At 41.0% G+C, this 24652-nt stretch overlaps 1 long non-coding RNA gene across 1 annotated transcript in view; it reads right to left on the reverse strand.

Annotated features, from left to right (window-relative positions):
* The window catches only part of LOC141585076 (uncharacterized), a 75760-nt gene that overhangs the window by 34081 nt on the left and 17027 nt on the right, over positions 1 to 24652 (reverse strand). Inside the window, exon 4 of the long non-coding RNA XR_012518348.1 lies at positions 8065 to 8196. This is a non-coding gene — a long non-coding RNA (uncharacterized LOC141585076). The remainder of the gene's footprint in view (positions 1 to 8064; positions 8197 to 24652) is intronic.

Below are 24652 nucleotides of genomic sequence, written 5' to 3' on the forward strand. Positions count from 1 at the left end.
TTTATTTATCCATTCACCCACTGATGGACATACAGGTCGTTTTGACCCTGACATCCCTCCATGGTTCCATGTATTGGCTATTGTGAATATTGCTGTAATAAGCATAGAAGTACAGATATCACTTCTGCATACTAATTTTATTTCTTTTCGATGTATGCCCAAATTCAGTGGGATCGCCGTATCATATGGAAGTCCTATTTTTCATTTTTTGAAGAACATCCATGCTGTTTTCCATAATGGCTGCACTAATTTACATTCCCACCAACAGTGTATAAGGATTCCCTTTCTCCACACCTTCACCAACACATAGCATTTTTTATTATATCTATTCTAACAGTTGTCGGGTGAGACTTCATTGTAGTTTTCATTTGTATTTCCCTGATGATTTGTGATGTTGACCATTTTTTCATATACAGCCATGTATTGCTTAGCAGCAGGGATACATTCTGAGAAATGCATCCTTAGGCAATTTCATCCCTATGTGAGCATCACAGAGTGTACTTATGCAAACCCAGATGGTATAGCTCACTACACACCTAGTAGTCTTGCATGTTTTCTTTTGGGAAATGTCTATTCAAGAATCATTACCTAGGCTATATGATAGAGCCTATTGCTCTGAGGCTACAAACCTGTGCAGCATGTTACTGTACTGAACACTGTGGGCCATTGTAGTAAGTATTTGTACATCTAAACATAGAAAAAATATAGTAAAATGCAGTATAAAGGATTTAAAAATGATACCCCTGTAGAGGGCACTTACCATGGATGGAGCTTGCAGAAGTTGTTCTGGGTGAGTCAGTGAGTGAGTGTTGGGTGAAAGTGAAAGCCTAGGACATTGCTGAACACTACTGTACATTTAAAAGCACTGTACACTTAGGCTACACTAAGTTTATTTAAAAACATTTTCTTCCTTCAGTAATAAATTAACCTCAGTTTACTATAACAGTTTTATTTTATAATCTTTTTAAGTTTTTTAACTTTTTGACTCTTTTGTAATAACACTTAACTTTAAAGCACGCATTGTCCAGCTGTATAAAAATATTTTCTTTATATCTATATGCTTTTATCTTTATGCTATACACTAGGCAATAGGAATTTTTCAGCTCTGCTATAACCTTATGGAACCACGATCATATATGCAGTACTGACACTGACTGGAACACTGTTCTGTAGCGCATAGCTATACCTGTTGGCCATTTGTATATCTCGTTTGGAGAAATGATTATTCAAATATTTTGTCCATTTTTCCATGGTGTAATGTATTTTCTTACTATTGAGTTATTTTAGTTCCTTACACATTGATATTTACTGTTGGTTGGTATAGTATAAAAATATTTTCTCCCATTTATAGCTTGTCTCTCTGGGAAATGTTTATTCAAGTCTTTTGTCCATTCTTTAATAGGGTAATATATTTTCTTGCTATTGAATTGTTTTAGTTCTTATATATTGATATGTTGAATATATAGTTTGAAAATATTTTCTTCCATTCTGTAGTTTGTCTCTTCACTCTGTTGCTTGTTACCTTTGCTGTGCAGAAGCTTTTTTGTGTGACATCTACTTTTGCTTTTGTTGCCTTTGCTTTTAAGATTATATTGAAAGAATCATTGCTCAGATCAATGTCATGGAGATTTTTCCCTATATTTCTTCTAGTAGTTTCATAGTTTTGAGGCTTACATTTAAGTTTTTAATGCACTTTGAGGTGATTTTGGTATATGATGCAAGATAAAAGTAATTTCATTCTTCTGGGGCTGTGCACAGTGGCTCACACCTGTAATGAAGAGGCCACAAGTTTGATACCAGACTAGGCAACATAGAGAAACCTCATCTCTACAAAAAAAAAAAAAAAGAAAAAAAAAAAATGTTTTTCTTTAATTAGCCAAGTGTGCTGGTGTACACCTGTAGTTCCAGCTACTCCAGAAGCTCAGGTGAAAGTTTTGCTTGAGCCCAATATTTCAAGGTTGCAGTGAGCTGTGATCATACCACTACCCTCCAGCCTGAGCAAGAGAGTGAACCCTTGCCTCTAAAAACAAATTACATTAGAAAAGAAAATTTCATTCTTCTGCATGTGGATATCTGGTTTTCTCAACATCATTTACAGAAAAAAAATTCTCCTTTCACCATGTGTTATTGAAATCTCTGTAAAAAATCAGGAAAATTTCATTCTTCTTCATGTGGATATCTGGTTTTCTCAACATCATTTACAGAAAAAAAATTGTCCTTTCACCATGTGTTCTTCAAATCTCTGTCAAAAATCAGGAAAATTTCATTCTGCTGCATGTGGATATCTGGTTTTCTCAACATCATTTACAGAAAAAAAATTGTCCTTTCACCGTGTGTTCTTGAAATCTCTGCCAAAAATCAGTTGACTGTAAGTGTGTAGGTTTATTTCTGAGCTCTCTGTTTTGTTTTATTGGTCTATGTGTCTGTTTTTATACCAGTACCATGCTGTTTTGGTTACTATAATTTTGTAGTATATTTTGAAGTTTGGTAGTATGACACTTCCAGCTTTGTCCATTTTTGTTCAAGATTGCTTTGATAATTGACAGTCTTTTGTGATTTCTACCAATTTTAGTGCTTTTTTAAAAAATTTCTATGAAGAATACTATTAGCATTTTGATACAGATTGCATTGAATCCATAGTTCACTTTGGGTAGTATGGACATTGACCTACCAAACCACAAGCAGGCTTTTTTCTTAAGGGAGATGACTTGTGTAACAGACAGTTTCACTTTTCAAAATGGCTGCTAGAAATTTAGGGCCCAATTTGGGGACCTGGAAATAGGATGTCATCAGCCTGGACTTTTCAGTCTTTTTTCTGGCTCCACATTAATCTACATTCTTGTTTCGTTTCATTTTTCCATAATACCTTTTTATGTATTTTAAATATACTGCTAAGCTTGTAAATCCTTTTTGAATTGAGGTAATATACATAAATAATACAAAACAATGCCTGCAGAATTGTTTTCCAAATTATCAGTAATGTGTGTGAACTTCTTAACATTCTCACTGAGTAGTGCTGAACAAATAGTAGATGCTATTATTCCTGTGGGCTTTCACATGCATTATCTGGTTTGTTCTGTGCATTCACACTGAGGGAGTTGAGGTCAGATTTAACATGAAGAAACAGAAACTAAGATATGTAAAACACAGAAGCTAATCCCCAAGTATATCATCCCAAAGTGACTATTTTCTGATATTTTTTCAATTACATTTATGAACAGAATTGACTGTAGTTAAAAGTATAGCTAGTAACAACGAATTACTTTGTTGTTGAGAGTATTGGTTTTTAAGTGACACAGTGTGAAAGCAAAACCATGAACTACATTGCGAAAGTAGGTAAGATTGAAGTTTATTGCCCTGCTAAGTTTATTACTAATCAATGATGCAAATGTACCAACCCACTACCACCCAACCTCACTCATTACCAAAATCACCACCACCTCCTCCACTAAATTCTTCACCTCTACCACCACCACCACCACCTCACCACCACTGCCACCATCACAACCACCACCAACATCACCAACACCACAGTCATTGTCACCACCACCATCACTGTCATCATCACCACTACCACCATTACCACCATCAGGACCACCATCATCACTACCACCACCTCACCACCATTGCCACCATCACAACCACCACAACCATCACAACCACCACAACCATCACCACACCACCACTGCCATCACCACCACCACAATAATCATCACCACCACCATCACCATCACCAACACCACCACTATAACCAGAATCATGACCACTACTATCAACACCACCACCTCCACCATCACCATTGCCACCACTATCACTACCACCACCTCCATCACTGCCATCATTACCACTCACACAACCACCTCTACCACTGCCACTGCCATCACCACCACCAGTGTCACCACCACCACCATTACCTACACTACCATCATTAACACCATTGTCACCATCACTCTGACCTTACCCACAGACTTATGCTCATGATATTAAAGCCCAGTTATGCTTTTAAATACAAGCAAAACAGAAAGATGACTTTTGGTAAAGCAGAAAAACAGCCAGGAACTCTTTTAGCCTAACATCAGTATAAGTGATAGAAATGCCTTGTTAATGCTCTATGAAAATCTAAAGTCAGGGAAAAGAGGAGAGAAGGTTAAAGAGAAGAGTGTGTCAAAGAAAAAAATATTTTCATCATCTAATTCACCACTGGGGCAGGTGAAAGAAAGAGATCTATACCCATGATCTATACCCAAGTTGGAGGATGAGCTGAAAAGAGAGGCAGAGTCACATCCGAACCCCTCAATACCACGCGGATTCTGTGAGTGCTGAAAGATGGTACTCAATGTTTTACAAAAGGATTCTTTTGTGCATTATTCTGAATTCTCTGAGTGTGCTTGGCTGGCTAACAGTGAGCGAACTTAATAATAAACTCTGCCAGATCTACCCTCCATCAATAGGCTTATAGAAATGGGATTATGTTTTGGGGTCTGTCTAGAGGAAATAGTTCTTTCAATCTTGTAAGTGAAGCATTTTTCAGAAAAGCAGATTTTTTACACTGCCAAGATGGGATTCCTCTTCCTTGATTGTTTGGGATTGAGTTCCATTACCAAAGAATCCCTTTTCATATTGCTGTTTCTGAAGGAGCAGTGGCCAAAAAAACAAAAAACTAAAAAAAGAAAAAGAAAAATGAAGCGCAGTGAAGAGGGAGAAAATCCCCATCCCATCATATTGATAGGCTCTTAACTAGCTCCAGCTTCCAACTTCACAGATGCCATACCAGAGGGGTTCAGAAGAGCACAGGGCATTTTCACTGCATGGCAAGCTGGGTCATGGATGAACTATATGATCTTAATTGAGTAACTCAATCTCGCTCAGGTTCTTGAGCATCTGTAAAAAAGGGGAATTAGTCTAAATCACTGGGAAAGCCCTCTCCAACTTTACTCTTCTTACTAAATGCTTCCAATGACACACTTTCTATTGAACTGTCTAGCTGTCAGGTTTCTTGGGCAAGTCACTTTACCACTCTTGGCTTAGTTTTCTCATTGCAAGTCAGAAGCACAGACTGCATTCCTATCACAGGTCAAGTACTAGAAATACAAAGGTTAATGTGGTAGATTGCATTCTTGCTCCCCGTTTGTCTCCTCCCCATGTAGTCACGCCCTTTGCCATGTGACTCTGCACTTCTTTCCACGTAAGGGGCAGCGTACATTTTTCTGCTCCTCAAACTTGGGTTGGGCCATGCAACTTCCTTTGGCCAGTGGAATACAAGAAAAGTGTTGGAGTGCTAGTTCCAAGCCTGGGCTTTTCGGGCCGTGTGTGCTTTTCTGTTTTCCTTCTAGCAGCTCTGCCATCATTGCAAGAAGAGCATCTCAGCAAAGTTAGGCTGTTGGTCCAAGGAGAAAGGTCAGAGACACATGGAGCAGAACAGGCTCTTCCCACTGAGCCCAGGCTCCATCAGCAGCCCTTGGCCAATACCCAGCTGTTCGAGCTACAAAGTGCTAACTATGGTATGCCTGTGAGTTTGTATGTTTATTTGTTATGCAGCATGATTGTGGCAATAACTAACTGACACAGTGAGTCATGAAGGAATAATTCATGAATGAAAAAATCAAAGGGCATTTAAACTGAGTCTCAAAAGACATGTAAGAATAAGCCAGATTTGGCAAGGAGAGATCCCAGGCATGGAGAGAACAAAGGCATGGAGATTCAAGAGAGCAAGGCAAGGCTGGCGAATAACAAGGAGACCCTACGAAGGTCCGAGAATGCCTGTGGAGAAGACACAGGACTTGAACGGCCTAGCTATTTGAGAGAATTGCAATAGGCCCTTCCAGCTATACAATTCTATTTTCTATGATTCTGCTGCCTTCACTCAGTATGTCAGAATTTGACATGGAGCTTCCTGCACTTTCATCATCAAAAGCCTTTCATTTTGTTGAGTTTATCAGAGCAAGGGGCTGCTACTTCTCTAAGAAGTCCTACTTACAGTCTCTCCAGGTTTTTGCACAGGCATTCCCTTATCTGGCTCATTTGTCTTTTAGATCACATCTTCCCCCACCTTGCAGCTCTCCACTAGTGTGCTTAGCAGCTTATCTTTTCCTCATTGCGGCATTTATCTCCCTGTTTTGTTTACTTATTTTCCCCAATAACTTTCAGCCTCTTAACCGTAGGGACCAGGTCTGTCTCATCCACTCTTGTAATGGAAGCTGCTAGCACACCCAGTGCCTGCACTGGAGCAAGAACTCCATACACATGTGTTGAGACGGCCTGGGTGGGCCTGAAGCTCCCACCGAGAGCAGCCTCTGATGTTGACCTGGGTTTGCGGCATTATCTAATCTGCTCTTTAAATAGACCAAATCTTTATTGTCCTTCTTAAATAATTTCAAAACAATATAACTCAAAGTAAAGTCAAACAATGTAGGCTTCCCATATGAAAGAAAACAGTATCTTTCTAGAGAAATCCACAGATTATTAGTAGCATGAGCCAGGAGCTCATGTAATCTCCACAAGGACCCTCTGAGATGTTGCTTGCCTTTTTGACAGCCAGAAGACAGAGCCTCGGAAGAGTTTGAGTAATTGCCCAAGTCTCATTGCTAGTAAATGGCAAAGGTGGGGTCCAACCCAGGTCCAAATCAGAAGCTTCCCATTTATTACTCTTAATGGCAAAACTGGAGTTACATTTGCACCAACCTATTATATGCCTCTATTATAGTCTTGGGGCTAATGGCCATGCTCACAAGATATCCTTGCCTGGGCAAGGAAAGCCTCAGTGAACAAACTTCCTCCTTGTCTGGCCCTTGAAAACAATTTTGAGACCATCTCCCTCAATAGTTTCATTAAAGAGGGGGAGGAAATCACACAGCAAACTGAAGAGTGGCAGGGTCTCTAAAAGCCAAATTTCTGCCATTCTTGCTTTGGGGTTTGTGAAATCCCTGGTGACTTATAGCAGATCCCATGCATTCCAGCAAGTGTGTAATGAAAACAGCCTGGTCTGTCTATGTGGGTCTACAAGAGTCCAGAGCACTCTCCAAAGTCAAGAGTTATGTTATTTCTCAGCCACTCACAGAAAGTCAAATCAGGCCGCCTCCGGAAAAAGTGAGGGGCCACTATGGAGGGCGCCCTTCCTTTGAGCCAGATTCCCATCCCGTGAAACTCCATGTGAGATGCCCTTGGGAATCACTCATTGTTTGGAATTTAAACATCTCATACTTTTCCTAGATGTGGAGAAAGTATTTTTTAGGTATGCCAAGAATTAGCCAGCAAGGGCATCCATTTAATTGTATTTGAAACGGAAGCTAATGTTGTTAGCGCACCAGCCATATTTGCCGACAGCATGAGGCAAAGAAGGGCGGTTGGGGGAAATTATAAAAATATGTGAGAAGAGAACCTGCTTTAAGCAGATCTACCTGAGGACAAAAGTGCTAAAATGGTCATTAGTATACTGCATTCATCTCTTTGTTAGTAGGCAAGAAACGTCACTTTCTTGTCTACATTCGTTGTATTGTTGGGACATCTTTGATCTCCCAAATCAGCAAGAATCCCAAAGGGAAGCTAGCAGTGGTTTTGATTATTATCTTTAAAGTCTAAAATTCCTTAGGTGAAATTCAGTATGAAACGCATCCGTGCAATGGGGAAGATGAGTGGCTGTGTCAACATCTGGGTCTTATTAAGGAGCAGCTATTTTCACTAGGCAGTGAACTGAAGAAACCAAATTCCTTGATAAAGCTTGAAATTTCCAGGAACTGCTTGTAAAAGGCATTTCTCCTGTCTGGTTATTTTGCATAACACACAGCACTGTGAGTTCCCGCCCAGCCAACCCTTGGGGATAAAAGGCATTATCTATTTGTCGAGTTGTCTCTAAAGCTTTAATGCTCTGGTTCGTTGTTTAGTTTTGACCTTTGTAGAACACTATGCAATTTACAACACCTTTCCACCTACCTCCTGCCTTTTGATCTCCATAGCAGCCCTGAGAAGGGGCTGATGCAGATGCTGTCCTCATTATGCAGTTGGAGAAACTGAGGCTGAGAGAGATCCTGTGATTTGAGCAAAGCTGGTGAGAGAGACAGTGCTTACCTTCAGTGAACAAGTGGATCGTCTGGAGATCTAAGATGAAGATTCTGATCCAGTCAGTCTGGGGTAGAGCTCAGATCCTGTATTTCTAACAGCTCCCAAGTGAGGCTAAGGCTACTGGTCCATGGACCACACCTTAAGTAGCAAAAAGATGAGAGGCAGATTTAGGGCTCAAAATGGAGTCTCGAGTTTCCAAGCTATACTAAATCATGTTGCTTATGTAGAGATTAAAGTGTACGTTCTACGGAGCCTGACTCTCTGGGTTTAACACCTACCACTGGCACCTGTTAGCCTTATGCAGGTGTCCTCATCTCTCCATGCATCTTTTTTTTTTTTTTTTGAGGCAGAGTTTCGCTCTTGTTACCCAGGCTGGTGTGCAATGGCGAGATCTCGGCTCACCGCAACCTCCGCTTCCTGGGTTCAGGCAATTTTCCTGCCTCAGCCTCCTGAGTAGCTGGGATTACAGGCACACGCCACCATGCCCAGCTAATTTTTTGTATTTTTAGTAGAGACGGGGTTTCACCATGTTGACCAGGATGGTCTCGATCTCTTGACCTCATGATCCACCCGCCTCGGCCTCCCAAAGTGCTGGGATTACAGGCTTGAGCCACCGCGCCCGGCATGCATCTTTTTATCATCTGCAAAAAGGGGGTTGGGAGGGGAAATGGTAACCACATTCCAAAGCATTGTAATTGAGAATTAAAGGCAATAATGCATTAAAACAGAACAGCGTTCGGCACATAGTAGGAGCTTAGTAAATGTTACCTTTTTATTATTATTATTACTTATTAACCAGGTTGGAGTCAAGCCCTAATTGAAAGGAGTCTCTCTCAGAGCCTCAGGTTGCTAATCTGCAAAATGAGAACAATAAAAGTTAATCCCTAGGTTCCTTAGAAAACCAAGCAATATCACTTCGGGTATATAATCCAAAAGAAAGGAACTCAGTATAATAAAGAAATATCTACACTCCCATATTTATTTACAGCATTATTCACAATAGCCAAAATATGGAAGCAATCTACCCATCCATTATCAATGAATGGATTAAAAAAAAATGTGGTATGGTCACATAATTGAATGCTATGCAGCCTTTTAAAAGGAGGAAATTCAGACCGGGCACGGTGGCTCACGCCTGTAATCCCAGCACTTTGGGAGGCCGAGGTGGGTGGATCACAAGGTCGAGAGATCGAGACCAACCTCGTCAACATGGTGAAACCCCGACTCTACTAAAAATACAGAAAATTAGCCGGGCATGGCAGCGTGTGCCTGTAATCCCAGCTACTCAGGAGGCTGAGGCAGGAGAATTGCCTGAACCCAGGAGGCGGAGGTTGCGGTGAGCCGAGATCGCGCCATTGCACTCCAGCCTGGGTAACAAGAGCGAAACTCCGTCTCAAAAAAAAAAAAAAAAGGGGGGAAAAAAAAAAGGAAATTCTGTCATTTATGACAACACAGATGAACCTGGGGAACATCATGCTAAGTGAAATACACCAGACACAGAAAGAATGAATACCGCATGATGTCCACCACTTACATGTGGAGTTTTAAATAGTCAAACTCATAGAACTATACAGTAGAATGGTGGTTACCAGGGGATGGGGGAGGAGGATGAATGGAGGAAAGGGGACATGTTGGTCAAAGAACACAACACTTCAGTCAGACAAGAGGAATAGGCTTTCATGATCTTTTGCACAGAATGGTGATTATAATAAATAATAATGCACTGTATATTTCAAAATTACTAAAATAGATTTTAAGTGTTTTCCTTTTTCTTTTTTGTATTTTTATTTTTTATTGCATTTTAGGTTTTGGGGTACATGTGAAGAATATGCAAGATTGTTGCATAGGTACACACATGGCAGTGTGATTTGCTGCCTTCCTCCCCATCACCCATATCCGGCATTTCCCCCCATGCTATCTCTACCCAGCTCCCCACCCCCTACTGTCCCTCCCCTATTTCCCCCCAACAGACCCCAGTGTGTGATGCTCCCCTCCCTGTGTCCATGTGTTCTCACTGTTCAACACCCGCCTGTGAGTGAGAACATGCAGTGTTTGATTTTCTGCTCTTGTATCAGTTTGGTGAGAATGATGGTTTCCAGGTTCATCCATGGCCCTACAAAGAACACGAACTCATTGTTTTTGATGGCAGTGTAACATTCCGTGGTGTATATGTGCCACGTTTTCCCTGTCCAGTCTATCATCCATGGGCATTTGGGTTGGTTCCAGGTCTTTGCTATTGTAAACTGTGCTGCAATGAACATTCGTGTGCATGTGTCCTTACAGTAGAACAATTTATAATCCTTTGGATATATACCCAGTAATGGGTTTGCTGGGTCAAATGGAATTTCTATTTCTAGGTCCTTGAGGATTTTAAGTGTTTTCATCAAAAAAAGATATGTGAGGTCATGAAATTGTTAATTAGCTTGATTTAGTCATTTCATAATATAAACATATAACAAAACATCACATCGCATCCCACAAACATATAATAAACACAATTATTATTTGTGAATTAAAAATAAAATTTATAGGCTGGGAACAATGACTAACACCTGTAATCCCAGCACTTTGGGAGGCCAAGGTGGGAGGATCACTTGAGGTCAGGCATTTGAGACCAGCCTGGCCAACGTGGTGAAACCCAGTCTCTACTAAAAATACAAAAATTACCTGGGCATGGTGGCAGGTGCCTATAATCCCAGCTACTCAGGAGGCTGAGGCAGGAGAATCACGTGAACCTAGGAGGTGGAGGCTGCACTCCAGCCTGGGCATCAGAGCAAGACTACATCTCAAAATTATATAAAAAATAAAATAAAATGTATAAAAGTCAGCTCCTAGGAGGTGTTGTGAAGAACAAAAAATATAATGAATATAGAGTTTTTTATAATGATTCATGCCACATGCATACAAAAATTCTTGCTTTTGTGCCTGCTCAGGCTCTTGTAGCCCAAAGTATCTAAGCTGTCACTCACAGGGCAGGTTTGTCGGGTCACTGAACTTGCTAGTAACTGTACAAAACCTGTTACCCTTTCCCCACCCAAAGAGCTGCAGTTCCTTGAAGAGTTCTATGCCTTTTTGCAACTATGGTGTTTAGCATAAATCCTGGGGCAGAGGAGGTGCTCACTCAAAGTGTTTTGGTGATAGATCCGAAATAGCTGCCCACTTCCCCAAATCTATGCCTGGGCCCAAGAGAGGAAAGGGCTTTCATCTGGTCGAAACTGTTGGGGACAAACATGGTTTTAAATACTTTTAGAGCTAAAGTTCTTTGTATTCTTTATAATATCAAGGCTATGGAAACTCCCAATTTAATCTCACATCCTCCAGACAAAATATGGAAAGGAGACTTTTCCAATGTCCTTTATGGATTCGCTCTCCCTGTTTTCCTTCATCAGCACTTTGATATTAACTCAAGGGAGGGAAAGAATCTGCTGACTTTCTGTTTTGTCCAAATGAAAATCTCAGAAGAAGAAAGAAGGGTAGGAAGAAAGATTGTCAATCAAGTGGAAACACAGTCACCATCAAAATTCTGTAAAAAGTAATGCATCAGCAGCAGACTTTGTAAAATGAAGATGCCCTCTACACCAAGATTTGGATGTTTGAGATCTAGCTTCTAACGCATTGCAAATTCTGACACTCCACATATTCAGGACTTGGCACAAAACAAGAGATTCTGTTATATACAATCCAGTGTTAGTCATTCACCATATCAGAAAGGTGGAGGCCAATTCGTTCATGCATCCATTCATTTAACAATTATTAATTGAGCACTGTGTAGCTGAACAATTCAGATTTGTTGTATGAACTCCCAGAAATTACAGTCTGTGAGAGTTATAAACTTATAATTAGGTAATTACAATACACTGTTTAAGTATAATGATAAGAAAGTGCAGACTGCTACAAAGTTTAACCATTTTAACATAGCAATACTAAACCTTCACATACTTACTAAAATAACCTCAAATTATATAGATCCAAAATTGACAGAACTATGGGGAGAAAATCAGCAAAACCATCATCTTCATGACTGATCAAGCAAATGAAAAAATAAATAATGTAGAAAATCCTAATGATCCATTGACAAGCTTGATTTAAGGACATATTTAGAATCCTGCTTCCAAAAATTAGAAGATGTGTGTCTTAAACACACATAAAATATTTACTTTAAAATTGCCATGGAGTACTTAAAGAATAAGTCTCAATGAATTTTTAAAATGAGTATCCTATAGTAGATATTTTAAAATTCCAATTCAATTAAGTTAGACATCAATAAAAAAAATTCAAACACACTAGAAATTATAAAAATGAACTTCTACATTGTACATGGGAAAAGAGAAACCAAAATGGAAATTTAAAAATACATAGAACTCAATTCTCATAATAATACTATGTATTAACACTTTTAGGGTGCAGTGAAAACAATACTTCAAGAAAAATTTATACCCTTAATTTTTTGTAGAAGAAAGAAAGAATGCTTAAAATTAATAAGCTGAGCAACCAATTGAAAAAGTTATTAAAAGAAGAGACTAATAATACCAACATAATATAAAACAAAAACATAAGAAAAAAGGTCAACAAAGCTGAAAGTTTGTTCTCTGAGAAGACTAAAGACACTGTTAAACCAGTAGTGAGGCTGATCAAAAACAAACAAACAAATACGTAAGTGAGAAATATTAGGAGTGAAAGAGAAATTTAACTATCATACAGACTCAAAATGATACATCATTTAATCTTAATACATTTAAATTTAATGTTAATAAATTCGACAATATAGATTAAAATATATAAATTCCTAGGAAAGCTAGATAACCAAAACTGACTCGAGGAGAAATAGAAACCTTGTATAATCCTATAACTGCAAGGAAATTTAATCAGCCATATAAATCTTTCTGAAAAACACTCAGCCCAAACTATTTCATAGAACATATTTCACAAACTTTCAAGGAACAAATCATTCAAATATTCAAATTCAAATATCTTTTCCAGGGAATTTAAAAGAAAGAATACTCTACAACTTTTTTTTGAGGCCAATATAATACTGACACCAAAAGCAGACAAAGAAGTTTTAAAAAAGAAAAATTATACATCAATCTTACTCATGAACACAGATGTGAAATTTCCAAACCAAAGAGTAGCAAACTGATCCAGCAGTGTAATAAAAAAAAATTTTTTTTAAGTATAACTTTGTGACCAGGCTGACCCAACCAAGGAAATGCATGGGTAATTTAACACCAGAAACTTTATAAATGTAATTTGACACATAAATAGACTAAAAAGAGAAAATATATATATTTCTAAAAAGTTCCCTAGAAACAAAGGATAAAGTGTAAGTACTTTTCTAAGGCATGAGAGCCAAAGAACAGGAGTGAGGAAGAAGAAAGGAGAGCCAGAAAGGAAAGAAAACTAACGCCAAGACAAATTATCAAGCCGCTGCTGCATGAGTAGCGCAAGCCCATGGGACTGCCTGAATTGCCATGCAAAATGCATTTCAGCACTGTCCATACAGAAGAATGACAAATCCTTCTTCTCAATGAATAAATTTTGGTGAGTACCAAATGGTTTCCATACTGTCTCCCACTGTGGCATCAACAGAGATGAGAAGAGGCATGTAGTGAGACCCAAAGGTTAATTGCTGTCAGGGTGCACCTGCATGAAACTGATCAGCACTCACACAAAATCGGTCACCGCATCAGTGGCTGAAATAAGAAAAAATTAAGGGTGCAGAGCTCTGAAGTCGTACACGGGAAATGCCCAAAGCACCATATAATCTTTTCAGTACAAACAGAAAAAGCTTTTGATAAAATTCAACAAATATTCGTAATTAAACAACCACCAAAAAAATCTCTTGGCAAACCAGGATAACAACAGAACAAGTTTCATAACTTCATATGGCATACCCATTAAACCTGCAATAAGCATCACTTTAATATTTAATATTTGTAAAATGTTAGAAATATTGTAATTAAAATCAGGAAAAAGATACCATTCTTATGATCTATTTTTCCACACTAAACTGGAAAACATGGTAGGGAAAATAAACAAAAGACATAAGGATTAAAAAGAAAGAAACAAAACCCTATTAGCTGATGATATGATTGTCTATGTAGAAAACCCAGTTGAATCTGCAGACAAATTAGTATAAATAACAAGAGATTTGCAAGGTTACTACATCTTATATCAATTTTCAAAAACCATTTTCATGTCTACACACTAGCAACAAACAGAAAATGTAAATTTAAAGATACAGTTTACATTTGCAGATGAAATAATGGCGAACTTGGGATTTTCTCTTTTGTTTGTTTCTGTTTGTTTGTTTGTTTGAGATGGAGTCTCCTGTACTGTTACCAGGCTGGAGTGCAGTGGCATGATCTCAGTTCACTGCAGCCTCTGCCTCCAGGGTTCATGCAATTCTCCTGCCTCAGCCTCCTGAATAGCTGGGATTACAGGCGCATGCCACCGTGCCCAGCTAATTTTTGTATTTTTAGTAGAGATGGAGTTTCACCATGTTGGCCAGGATGGTCTTGATCACTTGACCTCATGATCCACCTGCCTCAGCCTCCCAAAGTGCTGGGATTACAGGTGTGAGCCACCACACCTGGCAGGATTTTCCTAATAATTCTCGAAAGGGTAGGAAGAGAACAGCCATCTTCTTACATAGTGCCACCACCACCACCTCCACATGGTCATCATTACCATCTTTCCTACTTCCTCAGAGAAAATCACTGCCACCTCTACCTGCTCTCACCATGATCACTGTCATTACACCATTACTGCCATCCTATCACAGTCATTGCTACTACTACCACCATCACACTGTCACCATCATGTGTACCATCTCTAGTACCATTCTTACTCAAAATATTATTACCACTATTGCCATCCTCACCATCACCACCACCACTGTATTACTACTACCATCTCAACTACAATCTTGTTAATGACGTCTTGATTACCATTGTATGGCTGACATCACCATTATTAGCAGCAGTACCATCTTCACTACCATTCTCACGGTAAACCATTGCCACTATCACCACCATCATGATCACCATGATCACCAATATAACTGTCTCTGCTATCACTATGACAACCTGCTAGAATCATTACTACCACAACCATTGCCACCATCCCACAGTCCCATCATCACCACCATTATCACTACCATCCTTATAAGCAAACCATTACCAGCATGGCCAACACCCTCATCATCACCATCATTATTACTTCCATTGTAATATACTTGGGCTATCACTACCACAACCACCACTAACACTAGTACTACAACCACCATCAATTAGAGCAAGGTGTCCCTCCACTGTGCTCCCAAAGCCCACCGCATGCGCTGCTTATAATGCTTTGTAAAACCTGTGTACATGTTGTCTCTCCCACTGAGTGGTGACCTTCTCAAGAGCAGGGACAAGAGCTTATTTTATTACAGTGTTCCTACACCTCACACAGCACCTGGCACATACAAAGTACCAAATCAATATCAGCTAAGTAAAGAAATGAATGAATAAATGAAAGATGCTATAAATAATAATAACTAACAATCATGTAAGACTCACATAATCCTATGAAGTGGGTAGTACTACCCTTATTTATTTATTTTTTTTTTCAGAGAGGATCTCACTCTGTCACCCAGGCTGGAGTATAATGGCTCAATCATAGTTCATTGCAACCTGAAACTCCCAGGCTCAAGCAGTCCTCTCAACTCAGCCCCCTAAGTAGCTGGGACCACAGGTGCACACCATCACACACCCAGCTGATTTTTTAAATTTTTTGTAGAGATAGGGGCTCATTATGTTGCCCAGGCTGGACGACTCTAACTCCTGTGCTCAAGCAATCCTCCCACCTTAGCGTCCCAAAGTGCTGAGATTACAGACATGAGCCACCTTCCCAGTCTACCCCTATTTTAAGGATGAGGAATTCGAGGGTCAGTGACTTGCCCAAGGTCATATAAGTAGTAAAAGGCTAAGCCAGAACATGAGCCCATGTCATCTGGCTCCAGGGCCATTGTCACTAACTGCTATATTATAGTCTGCCCCAGCTTTTCCCCATATTTCTAGCTGTGAGGTGGACTCATGGAGGGAAAGCACTCATCTCATGGGAACCTCAAAATTCTTGGAATGTGAATCCCAAAAGCCTACAAGCCAGCTTAGCTACCCTGAGTTGGGCTGTGCCTCTGAACATGCCTCCCTTGAAAAATATCCCCGGTTCTCAGGGGACATTTTCAACTCAGGTTTGAAAGTTGGATCATTTGTGCTTGTTTCTAATGAGCTTCCTGTCTTAGAAGGGGAAAACAAAGGCTATCTAATAAACACAACTGATTAGCAAGCCCTGAAATATCCCAAACTCCTAAGAAAGGAAAGCCAATTGTGTGTGAGGGTGTGCAAACTCACACAGGGCAGTATAATTGAAGGAAGCTCTCAAGGAGTCGGCGTATTTCAGAAGAATGCATCATCCTCTGCCTTAGAGCTGGGCTCCCTGACCCTGGCCTTGGTTTAGCTGCTGGAAATGCACTGCAGCCGGACGGCATGTAACCATCAGTGACACATTCAAAACATCCTCTGCACATGCCAGCACTGCTGGGGGTGGGGATTGTCTACAAGAAACACCTGACTTATTAAGAAATCCCTACTCCTTTAAGCCAGAACATGCCACCCAGGCTCCACAATGACTTGGCAATACCACAGCAACCTTGCACACTCACCCAGCTTTGTTTTCTGAGTGGGACTCCTGGAAGAACACGTTCCATGGTACCCTCCATGCTCTGAGACTCTACTTCTCTACTTCAGCTCAGCCACAGTATGTAAGCCACAGCCAGCAGCATCGTTCTTACTTAGTCCCATTTATTGGGTTAATTGGGTATCATGCATGCTACTATTTCTCTGCATTGACTCAGCTGATATGACAACCCAACCAACAAGGTTGCCTTTGGATCCTTATTTTATAGACAAGGTAACCAAGTGTCTTAGTCTGTTTTCACACAGATGATAAAGACCTACCTAAAACTGGGAAGAAAAATAGGCTTAATGGACTTACAGTTCACATGGCTGGGGAGGCCTCACAATCATGGCAGAAGGCAAGGAGGAACAAGTCACATTTTACATGGAGCAGGCAAAGAAAGAGAACCAAGTGAAAGGGGTTTCTCCTCATAAAACCATCAGATTTCATGAGACTTATCCACTACCACGAGAACAGTATGAAGAAACCACCCCCGTGATTCAATTCTCTCCCACTGGGTCCCTCCACTACATGAGGGAATTATGGGAGCTACAATTCAAGATGAAATTTAGGTGGAGACACAGCCAAACCGTATCACCAAGGACAGAGAACTAAAGACTCCACCAGGAGGTTATAGGTCATGAGCACTGCAGCCCAAATTTCAACCCAGGCCTTCAGACTCCAGAGACTCTGGCTGCAACCACTGGGCTGCACTGCCTCCCCAAAGACTTAATTAGAAGGCTCTTCAAGGGAGAGCTCCAAGTACATGTGAAAAGGGAACTCTTGCAGGCCTCCGGTGTTCTGAACATGCACATGTTAAATGAAAGTGCAAACTTTCCAAGTAACTTCTATGCATTTCATTTAAGGTTGGGGTGTGTGTGTGTGTGTGTGTGTGTGGCAGTTCCCCTTGGTGGGTTGTAAATGCCCTCAAGGCAGGAACTGTATGTGATATCTTTTGTGTCCCCATACCTAGCCAAGTGCCTGGCATATAGCAAGTGGTCTGGAAGTGTGTTTTTAAAGAGGTGAGTGAGGATGATGATCCTAATGAAACGACGCTGATCTCTGAGCCCTGTGGTTCTTTTCAGCCTGGCCTCCCACACTCTTCTGCAGGCAGCCTATACTCCAGCCACACTGATCACCTCCCCTAGTCCCATAGACACACCCACGCTTTCACATCTCTGTGACTTTGGCTACCATGTGGCCTCCATCTGGAATACTGTTCTCTGCTCTCTCATGCTTCCTTAAAAGCATCTCAATGCCACTTTCTCAGGAGACCTCTGTGGGTCCCTCCTGCAGCTAGAAATCATCCCTCATTCTGAACTCTCACAGTTCCTGTTAGTTTCTTCTCATTCTTTCCCTATCTTCTCTCATCTCAGAGGGTTATTGTGATGCTGAGATGAGATCATGTTCAAGGAAGCTCTCTGTAAACCAGGAGGCACTATTCAGACATGAGGGCATATGAGGGCCCAGAGCTCATCAACTAAGGAATGATATGGCCAGTGGTGTCCCATTCTATGCTGCTCAGTGCAGTACTTCACACACTCAAGGGGTATTTGTTGAAAGCCTGTCCAAAGACCCCTTGCCCTCTTCCCTAGAGTCAGGTGTACACACTTCCAAATCAAGTTGAGGTGACCTTCACTGGGTCAGAAAAAAATCTCCTTAGGAGTTGGAAACCCATGGGAAAGGAAAAAACAGAAATATCTACTGAGCACCCCTCCCGAGGGCTTTCATATACCAATTATTCTCAACTCTATCATATCCAACATCCTCTTTTTTGACAAATATTTTGCAATTGTCCCTTTACTGCCCTGAAATGAAATTCAGGGAGAATGTATATGGCAAGGATTAGTTAACTGCTCACCAAACCTTGTTCCTCCTCTTCCCAGGATCGCTAAACTGGATTTCCCAGCCTTTTATGCACTGAGATGTTGCAGGTGACTGAGTATTAGCCAATGAATTGGGGAGGACAACTTACAGACCTAGACCTGTGAAAACCTCATTCCAGCAAAACCTACGACTGCCCTGATCACCTTGGAAGCCATATTTTAAATATAGCAGAGTCTGACTGTGTGGACCCCAGCTCCTGAAAGGCCTATATGTAAGGAAGAAATCAACTTCTGTTGCTTAAGGCACTGAAATCTGGCAGCTTATCATCTGTCTATAGGCACTAGCGCTGGCCTAACTAACACAATAAAATGTGTTTCTAGGTATCTATGGCTTCCAATCTTGAATCAACAAGGTGTACTAGTAGCAGCAGGGAAAATTTGAGTAGAAAGAAAGCTGGGCCTAGAATCAAGAGAGTTGGGCTCTAATCCAGCCTCTGCCATTACAGTAGCTGATTGATATGAGTGAAGTTCGTTCACTTCCTCAGGGTTTCAGTTTCTGTGACTGTCAAATAAAGGGTGGAAGAGATTATCTTAAAGGTCTGCCCGGCTCTGCACCACAGGGCTCCACTGTCAGCTTCAAGGGGCCAGGGCCACATCTGCCCCATACCTGAGGTCTCGGTCTCTTTATGGAAGGGGTATGTATGTGGGTGTGTGCAGGTGAGAGACGTAGATGCTATACAGGAGAGGCAGAGGGAAGGGGGAGGTATAAAGTGCCAGCAGGATACCACCAATGGTCTCTGCCATACACAGAAAAAGCGAATTTGATACCCTGTAGACCTGTTGATATTTGGCAATTGTAAGAGAGCAAGTTATAAGATCATGAGTTTCATAGATTGTAGAATTCTCATGCAAGAAGTGACATATTAGTGTTATAAAACACTGGTTTCTTTCTTTTTCCCTTTTTTTTTTTTTTTTTTGAGACAGGGTCTTACTCTTGTTGCCCAGGCTAGAGTGTAGTGACATGATCATAGCTCACTGCATAATTTTTTGTAGAGAAGGGGTTTCACAGTGTTTCCTAGGCTGGTCTCGAACTCCCAGGCTCAAGCAATCTTCCCACTTCAGCCTCCCAAAGTGTCGAGATTACAGGCATTAAGCTACCATGCTCAGCTGGAAAAAACACACACACACACTTCTTGAATGAGAGAATTGCACTACAGAAGAGGAGGAACAGAGTTCGGTGAGCAGGTAGCCAGCACCTCCTTCCCTTCGCCTCTATCTGCATCTCCCAAGTATCCCCCAAAGCCCCCAAGCTTTGTGACTCCCCTAAACTATTTGCCTCTCCAAGTACTAAAATGCTAAGTATTTATTATAAGATGGAAGAAAATTGCAGCCTATAATTAGCACATTTTTTCAAACATATTGCCTAAACCACTGCTGTGTGGTGGAGCCAAGAACAAGCAGTAGTAAAATTAACAAGGTTTATTAAACAGAAGAAGCCATTCAGAGCTGAGCGAATACAACCACATGAAGCTCCTCCTCCCTCCTGGGGCGGCTCTCTCAATCATCCCTTAAAGAGTAATGACACTCTCCTCTGAAAGCCAAAGGCATGCTTCTGGCAAAAGGCACCATTTGAACAAATTGCCTTTTGGAGAAGTCATTTGCCAGGGAGATAAGGTAGGAAAGGGCCTTCCCATAAAAGGAAAAGTCATTGAGGAAACACAGAAATATGAAAGCCCTGTCTCTCCGCATGTCACAAACAGGGGTCAGGGAAGGGAGCTGGATTTATAACTCAGCTCTAAGATCTGTGAGCTGTGTGACCTTAAATTAGTCGAACAACCTCTCTGAGTCTCAGTTTCCCACCTGCAAAATAACAAAAACCTGTCTGATATACCTGATACATAACAGGACTACTGCAATCACATCCATGCGTACAAGATCTAATGCACTAACACATGTTAAAGTGCTTTCTAAGCTTGAAGGCCTGTATTCTTTTAGGTTATGATTTGACACTTTTCTCTTTCCATCTCCTTTCTCTCTCCCCAACAACTCTCACCCACTCCTCTCCCCAAGCCCTTGGTGTAGGACTATGTCAGCTAAGTAGGAGGGGTGCCTTTCTCTAAGTTGAACAAAGATGTCATATGAGTGAGTGGTCCTAATCTGGGATACATGGAAAGCAACAGAAACTCAGGAGAGTGCTAGCAACATCACCTGGGGCAGGTGGGAACGGCTTCCGGCAAAAGGCACCATTTGAACAAATCACCTTTCGGAGAAGTCATTTGCTGGGGAGAGAAGGTAGGAAAGGGCCTTCCCATAAAAGGAAAACTCTCGGAGGAAATACAGAAATATGAAAGCCTACGGCCAGTTGGGAAATGGCTGAAGTCTTAGGAAGATTGAATAATGATGAATGCTGGGAGTTTATTAGATGTTTAGTCAGGCATTGATTAAACATCTCATCTACTGAATGTCAGGTCCTGGGTGCTAGGCCCTGCAAAGTTTTTAAAGGATTGTTAAGAGAGATTATTCAGAAAGAAAGTAAACGTCCTTCTAACTGTGAATTCCAAGAGTCTTCATTCTCAATGCAGCATCCCGTCCTTCCCATTGGGTCTAGGGATATAGGTTGTGGCATGAGGTCAACGATGAGGCTCCTCCAAACAATATGGATTTCAGATTTTTCTCTGAGACTTCAACCGGTGAAATGCACAGACATCGTGGATGGGCTGGGCGGTAACCACACATGGGAATAAGCCAAGAATCTTCTTTAATCCAGATAGATTGGATGTGACCTTAGGAAGGCAGACTGAAACAGTTTAACATGTGGAAATTTATGCTAGTGTGTTGTGCCCAGTCTGAAGAAAGACTACATAAAGAGTAGAGGATGATCAGATCAAAATCTACCCTGCAGGGGCAAAATCTACCCTATCCGAGAAGTTGGCATGGCCATCCAAGTGCCACGCAGTGGAAGAGGAGTTCTACACTTGCCTCTCAGATACAGTAGCATCACCTGGAGCTGGTTAGAAATGTGGCATTTCAGGCCCCTCCTTCAGTCTCACCAAATTAGAATCTACCTTTCAATAAACTTTCTGAAAGATCGGTATGCATATTGCCTTTTAAGAATCACAACTCTAGACTTTCTCCGTAAAGGGTCAGAGATGAATATCCTAGGCTTAGCTGGCCTTAGGCTCTCTGTCCCAGCTACTCAGTGCTACTGCTGCAGTATGAAAACAGCCATAGGCAAGATGTAAATGAATGAGTCTATTCACTTGAATGGCTCTGTTTTAACAAAACTTTATTTATGGGCACTGAGATTTGAATTTCTTATCATTTTCCCATGTCACAAAACAGCATTTTTCTTTTTCTTTTTTTTTTTTTCAGCCACCAAAAAATGTATAAACCATTCTTAGCCCAGGGGCCATACAGAAACAGGAAGTGGGCCATATTTGCCCCACAGGTCAGTTTGCCAACTCCTGCTTAGACTACAAACTTGAGTATCTGTGCCAACTCAGTGCCCCAGGTAATTTCTCTGGTTTCCAAACTCTTCTAGTTTTCTTTGTATAATGCATCCCTTAAATAGGAGTCTCCTGTGCACAGTTAATGTGAGTCAGCCCTGAAAAGCCACTTCTGCTGTACTGATAAATCAGGTCTCTAAAGGACAGATAGAAGAATATGGTAAATACACAAAGGTAAAGTCCTCCCTGTGAATATTGTGAGTGGAGAATTAGCTGCCTTCCCTGTCAGGAGCCCTCCACTGCCAAACACCTTGTATTTAAACCAGCACAAGAATACCTGGGCTGCCTTACAGATCAACTCCCACCAAAGCAGAATTAGGAATGTTCTTTGATATACAACTAAATTACAATAATTTAAGTAACCTTCAAATCCAAAATTTAACCTTAAAACAGTAGTTTTATCATTGGGATCTTTGTATATCTTGTAGTTCCTTATAAATTACTTGGGGAAAAAGGGATTCAGCTATCAACATTAAAACACTTCAGAAACCTCTGTTCTCTAATAATCCATCTCATTTCATTTCAGATCATCTCTCTTAGCACTCTGATGATGCCAGCTCAGGACAGAACCGTATTATTAAATGACTGCGACACTTTGAGGGTTTAAACAAGTTTGCCACGGGCCCTCTTCTTCCCTTTTAACCAAGCATAGCATAGAAAGAACCTTTCAGCCTTTCACAGTGAAAGGGGCACTATTGGGCCTAGACTGCTACTGTTTCATAGATACTGGCAGAAGACACAAGACACTTGGGTCAAAGACAAAGGATGTTATTACTCACAGCACAGCAAGCAGCAGGAGCAATAGCATGTTCATGTCAGTCTCCCTGGCCCCCAAGTCCCATGGTGACAACATGTTAAGGCCCAGATGGATGCTTCACATACAGTGAGTCTGCATTACAGCTGAGGAACTCTGAGCTTGAGGAATCTCCCACTTACATAGCAAACAGTAAGCTGGCCTAATGATTATCCTAGAGGGAGCTCATCTCTCAAGGGTGCTCAGTGCAAACATACCTCTGAGATTTGGCCTAATTAAAGAAAGGTCAGGGCCTTGCATTCTTGGCATACCCAGCAGACATGAGGGGTTTAATGATTTCTAGATTTATTTAGCCCAATGAAACAAACCACGTGGAGCTTAGAAAATGCATTAAAGGCAGCTCTTTAAATTCAAAACACAATTTTTCCTGGCTAAATTTGGATTTGATTTTATTTGGATCTGATTTGATTTGGATCTGCCTTCCAGAAAATGCAACACTACCTCTTCCACAGATTTCAGCCACAGAACTACAATGGTCGATCGAATTATTCCTTGATAGTGCCCCTACCCACTACACAATAGCTCTATGAATACAGGGGTCGTGTCTTAGAATCTACTGTGATTCAGAGCACCTAACACAGTACCTGGGCTATATCAGGTATATAGTAAGTGTTGAATTAGTGATTTAAAGTGTCTTATTTGAGCAGGGATTCCCAAACCTTGACAAACCCTGCTCCCTCTGTTACAAAAATATTTAGCAAACAACCATCCCTGGCATCACTAAGCATTTCTATAAGGACACCAGAGCAAATTTTGGGTAAACCTGAAGCCTTTTTAACCTTCTCTTAAAAGCCGCCCTATTAAACCAAGAGCTAGCCAATAGCCAGAGTATTTGCTCCGCCAATTCTGCTGCTTGTACCAAATTAAAAAGTGTTTGGGAACAGAAAGAGGCATCTTGAGCAGGAATCAAAACCATCTCCTCCTTATCTCCAACACTGGCCATTTCCAACCGACCTGGGAGTTTTAGGAAAGTGTACCTGGCGTAACTTTCTTTATGACTACAGAGAAAGATCATCTGGTTATTTTTCCAGGAAAAAATGGTGGTGGGGGACTGTGGGCTAGAGTAAAGGACCTTATTTCTAGCAGCATTCCCCGCCATATAACTACATAAATTTAGCCTTGAGATTCTATTTTATCAAATTTCCCCAAAGACATATTCCAGAGAAATAGGATTGTTTAAAGTGGGCCCTCCTGGCCTTCCACAATCAGCTATTCTCCCAGGACATTACCCATGGCCCTTTTTCCCTCCCAGCAATATCTGTTCTCCTAATCTCACTAGGAAATCCAGGTCAGCTGGTGATTTCAAGCTCCTTTATCTGCTGCGATAATGAGTATCCCAGCGTGCCCCAGACTCTGCCAGCTCCCAGGCCCCAATGCCAAGTCGAATAATAAATAGTTGCCATGAAGGGCTGTCTCGACACCTACAAAAAGGAAGAGCAAACACAATGGCTCAGCAACAATACTTACACGCTCCAACTTGAGAGTTCTCATTCCCAGGCCAGGCTCCAAGATACGCACAATTCCCACTCATTTCAACGGAGGTGACGTTAGGCGAATGGTCTTTCAGGCCAGGCCCTTAATTGTTTCTTCAACATCACTATTTTATTTTTATAAATCTGATGAATCTAGTCTCAACTCATTGTGATACAAAGGGACCCACTGCCACTAACTACAGAATAGAAGCATAAATTTTGAATCACAAGGATATGGTTTAAAATCTCCTTTTTAAG

The sequence above is a fragment of the Saimiri boliviensis genome, chromosome 7, assembly GCF_048565385.1.
Source record: "Saimiri boliviensis isolate mSaiBol1 chromosome 7, mSaiBol1.pri, whole genome shotgun sequence".
NCBI classification, from domain to species: domain Eukaryota; kingdom Metazoa; phylum Chordata; class Mammalia; order Primates; family Cebidae; genus Saimiri; species Saimiri boliviensis.